Below are 5,374 nucleotides of genomic sequence, written 5' to 3'. Positions count from 1 at the left end.
GAGGTCACCGCACGGTATGAACCCAAAACCAAGCACTTCTCCCATTGCAAGAATCATAGATCTAGTTGGCCAGACAAAACCCACAACTCGAAGAGAATTACAAGGATATGAAACCATGCATAAGAGAGATCAGAAGAAACTCAAATAAGATTCATAGATAATCTGATCATAAATCCACAATTCATCGAATCTCGACAAACACACCGCAAAAGAAGATTACATCGGATAAATCTCCATGAAGATCATTGAGAACTTTGTATTGAAGATCCAAGAGAGAGAAGAAGCCATCTAGTTACTAGCTATGGACCCGTAGGTCTATGGTGAACTACTCACACATCATCGGAGAGGTCATGGTGTTGATGAAGAAGCCCTCCGTGTCCGAATCCCCCCTCCGGCAGGGCACCAGAACGTGCCCCAGATGGGATCTTGCGGAGACAGAAGCTTACGGCGGCGGAAAAGTACTTTCGATGATCTCCTGATTTTTTTGGGATTTTTAGGGAATTTATAGGCGCAACCCCTAGGTCAGGGGGCGCTCAGGGGGCCCACAAGCCTGGGTGGCGCGGCCTACCCCCTTGGCTGCGGGATGGGGGCTTGTGGGGCCCCTGAGGCTCCCCTGCCTTGGCTCCCAAGCTTCCCGATCTTCTTTCGTTCCAGAAAAAATCTTTTCGGGGATTTTCTTCCGTTTGGACTCCGTTTCAAAATCTCCTCTAAAAGGGGTCAAAAACATGGAAAAAACAGGAACTGGCACTTGACACTGAGTTAATAAGTTAGTCCCAAAAAATATATATATGGCATGCAAAACATCCAAAGTTTGACAAGATAATAGCATGAAACCATCAAAAATTATAGATACGTAGGAGACATATCAAGAATCCCCAAGCTTAACTCCTGCTCGTCCTCGAGTAGGGAAGTGATAAAGAATGAATTTTTGATGTGGAATGCTACCTAGCATAGGTGTCCTTTGCAACTTCTTTCACGTGACATGAATGTTCAGATCCGTAAGATTCAAAACAATAGTTTGCTATTGACATGAAAACAGTAATACTTCAAGCAAACTAACAAAGTAATCATGAACTTTCAAAATAACATGGCCAAAGAAAGTTATCCCTACAAAATCATATAGTCTGGCTATGCTGCATCATCCTCACACAACTAATGTAAATCATGCACAACCCCGGTATTGGCCAAGTAATTGCTTTCGCACTCTTACTTTCTCAAACTTTTTATAACTATCACGCAATACATGAGCGCGAGCCATGGATATAGCACTATAGGTGGAATAGAGTGTGGTGGTGGTTGTGAGACAAAAAGGGAGGAGATAGTCACATTGACTCGGCGTATCAATAGGCTATGGAGATGCCCATTATTAGATATCAATGTGAATGAGGAGGGATTCCCATACAAGATATGTATTAGAGCTATAAGTATGTGAAAGCTCAAATGGAGAACTAGTGGGTGTGCATCCAACTTGCTTTCTCACGAAGACCTAGGGCAATTTTGAGGAAGCCCATCATTGGAATATACAAGCCAAGTTATATAATGAAGATTCCCACTAGCATATGGTAGTGACAAAGCAAGAAGCTCTCAATCATGAAGAACATGGTGCTATCATGAAGCACAAGTGTGGAAAAAGATAGCAGCATTGTCCCTTCTCTCTTTTTTTCATTTGGGCTCTTAGGCCTCTCTTTTTTCCTTGTCTTTTCTCTTTTTTTTGTTTTTGGGTTCTTTCGCCTCTTTTTTTTTCTTTCCTCACATGGGACAATGCTCTAATAATGATGATCATCACACTTTTATTTACTCATGGCTCAAAGATCAGAATGATGATGACTCCATAGGAAATGCCTCCGACAGTGTACCGGGATGTGCAACGATCTAGCATGGCGTATGACGTTGAAACATCTCGCTAGCTATCTTACGATCATGCAATGGCAATATGAGAGTGACAGCACAAGTCATGAGACGGAACGGTGGGATTTGCATGGCAATATATCTCGGAATGGCTATGAAAATGCCATAGTAGGTAGATATGGTGGCTGTTTTGAGGAAGGAATTTGGTGGGTTTGTGTACCGGCGAGAATTGCACGGCACTAGAGAGGCTAGCAATGGTGGAAGGTGAAAGTGCATCTATACCATGGGCTCACATTAGTCATGAAGAACTCACATACTTGTTGCGAAAGTTTTTATTAGAAATCGAAACAAAGTGCTAAACGCATACTCTGAGGGGAAGGGTTGGTAGGTGTAAACCATCGCGCGATCCCGACCTCAACACAAAGGATGGCAATCAATAGATCAATTATGCTCCGACTTCCTAACATAGCAGTTCACCATACGTGCATGCTACGGGAATCACTAACTTCAACACAAGTATTTATAGATTCACAACACCCTACTAACATGACTCTTAATATTACCAAATCCATGTCTCAAAACTACTTGAGAGGAATCAAAACTTCTCTTTCTATTCAATGCACATGAAGATGGAGGTTTTTGCATCCTCTTTGGGTATCTATCACTTTTGGGACTACTTTCATAGCATAAGCCAACTACCAAATTACGCACCGCCGTGCTCTAAAAGATATAAGTGAAGCACATAGAGCAAAAGTATCTATCTCAAGAAGATATAAGTGAAGCACTATGAGCAAAGGTATCTACCTCAAAAAGATATAAGTGAAGCACTATGAGAATTCTAGCAAAATCACGATGAGTGCATGTCTCTCTCTCTCAAAAAGGTGTGCAGCAAGGATGATTGTGACACAACAAAAGGAAAAGACTCCTACGATACAAGACGCTCCAAGCAAAACACATATCATGTGGTGAATAAAAATATAGCTCCAAGTAATGTTACCGATGGATTGAAGACGAAAGAGGGGATACCTTCCCGGGGCATCCCCAAGCTTAGGCTTTTTGGTGTCCTTGAATTTGGCTTGGGATGCCTTGGGCATCCCCAAGCTTGAGATCTTTCCACTCCTTATCTCTTTGTCCATGAGAACATCACCCAAAACTTGAAAACTTCACAACACAAAACTTAAACAGAAACTCGTGATAACATTAGTACAAGAAAACAAACTACCACTTCTTTTGGTATTGTAGCAAACTTGAATTCTATATATATTGATGATGGGCTACTGTATTCTCACTTTTCCAAGGCTAGTACCCCCCGATACTAACCATAGTTTCATCAAAACAAGCAACCAACTCAACAAAAACAGAATCTGCCAAAAACAGACTAGTCTGTAGCAATATGTATACTTCGTATACTTCTGGTACCTCAAAAACTCTAAAAGATGACAACGGCCTGGGAAAAATGCATATAAACCAGCAGCAAAAAGAATCAACTCAAATGCTCCTTCTGAATAAAAACGAAAAATCATCTCGTGAGCGAAAAGTTTCTGTCTTTTTCCAGCATGATCAAACAACCATTACCAAGACTAGTCATAAAGGTTTTGCTTGGCTCGAACACAAAAAGAAACACAAAATACACAATAATAACAGAATTATGATGGTGTGGATGCAACAAAACAGAAATAAAAAGAAATAAATTCATTGGGTTGCCTCCCAACAAGCGCTATTGTTTAACGCCCATAGCTAGCCATTGATAATTCAATGATGCTCACATAAAAGACAAGAATTGAAGCACAATGAGAGCATCATAAAGCATGTGAAAATCACATCTAAGTCTAACATACTTCCTATGCATAGGGATTTTATAGGAAAACAGATTGTCAAGACAACCAATAGTTACCATATGCAAGGAAGAAGAAAGAGACAATAGCAATCTCAACATAACGAGAGGTAATTTGGTAACATGAAAGTTTCTACCACAATATTTTCCTCTCTCGTAGAAATTATATGTGGGATCATAATCAAATTCAACAATATAGCTATCACAAAGGATATTCTTTTCATGATCCACATGCACGCAAAGTTGACGATCTTCAAAAATAGTGGGATTATCATCAACTAAAGTCATGACTTCTCCAAACCCACTTCCAATATTATTGTAAACATCATAATCATCATGACGGTTAAACCAATTTTCAAGATCATAAGAAAAATTATCACCCCGATCACGATCATTGCAACAAGTAGTGGACATAGCAAAACTAGCATCCCCAAGCTTAGGGTTTTGCATATTTTTAGCATGATTGACACTAATAGGATTTATAGTGAAACCATTGCAATCATGCTTTTTATTCAAGGAGCCCTCGTGAATCACTTCAGATTCACGCATCTCAAGCAAAACTCCAAAAAGATAGTCAAGTGCACTCAACTCACTAGTAATTGGATCAACATAATTGGATCTCTTAAAGAGATTAGCAAGTGGATGAGGATCCATATCAATAGATTTTCAGCAAGCGAAGATGCAAGCATATTGAAGGCACATAGCACACAAGCGAACAGAAAGCAAGCAAAAGAAAAGGGCGAACGAAAAAGGCAAACGAAAGAGGCAAATTGGTGAAGTGGGGGAGAGGAAAACGAGAGGCAACTGGAAAACAAAGTAAATGCAAGAGATGAGTTTGCGACACCTACTTGGATGAGTTCTTGACTTGATCCTCCCCGGCAATGGCGCGAGAAATTCTTCTGCTGCGGCAAAAAAAGTCCTTCCTTGGCGCTAGGAATTCTTCTTGTTACTTCTCTAGTTTGCGTCGGTTTTTCCCTTGAAGAGGAAAGGGTGATGCAGCACAGGAGCAGTAAGTATTTCCCTCTGTTTGAGAACCAAGGTATCGATCCAGAAGGAGGGCCTCGTCAAGTTCAGAGTACCTACGCAAACACAAACAAGCTTGCACCCAACGCTTCAAAGGGGTTGTCAATCCCTTCAAGATTGTTTGCAAAGTGAGACCTGAAGGCGGAAAGTGCAACGAAGTAAAAAGTGTAAGGCTGAAAATATGGTGTGGAGTAGACCCTGGGGGCCATAGTGTTCACTAGAGGCTTCTCTCATAATAGCAAATATCACGGTGGGTGAACAAATTACTGTCGAGCAATTGATAGAACCGCGCAAAGTCATGACGATATCTAAGGCAATGATCATACATATAGGCATCACGTCCGAGACAAGTAGACCGATACTTTCTGCATCTACTATTATTACTCCACACATCAACCGCTATCCAGCATGCATCTAGTGTATTGAGTTCATTGCGAACAGAGTAACGATTTAAGCAAGATGACATGATGTAGAGGGATAATCTCAAACCAATGATGAAAACCCCATCTTTTTACCCTTGATGGCAACAACACGATGCGTGCCTCGCTACCCCTTCTGTCACTGGGTGAGGTCACCGCACGGTATGAACCCAAAACCAAGCACTTCTCCCATTGCAAGAATCATAGATCTAGTTGGACAGACAAAACCCACAACTCGAAGAGAATTACA

Source organism: Hordeum vulgare, chromosome 7H (assembly GCF_904849725.1).
Source record: "Hordeum vulgare subsp. vulgare chromosome 7H, MorexV3_pseudomolecules_assembly, whole genome shotgun sequence".
NCBI classification, from domain to species: domain Eukaryota; kingdom Viridiplantae; phylum Streptophyta; class Magnoliopsida; order Poales; family Poaceae; genus Hordeum; species Hordeum vulgare.
This window is presented reverse-complemented; position numbering follows the sequence as displayed.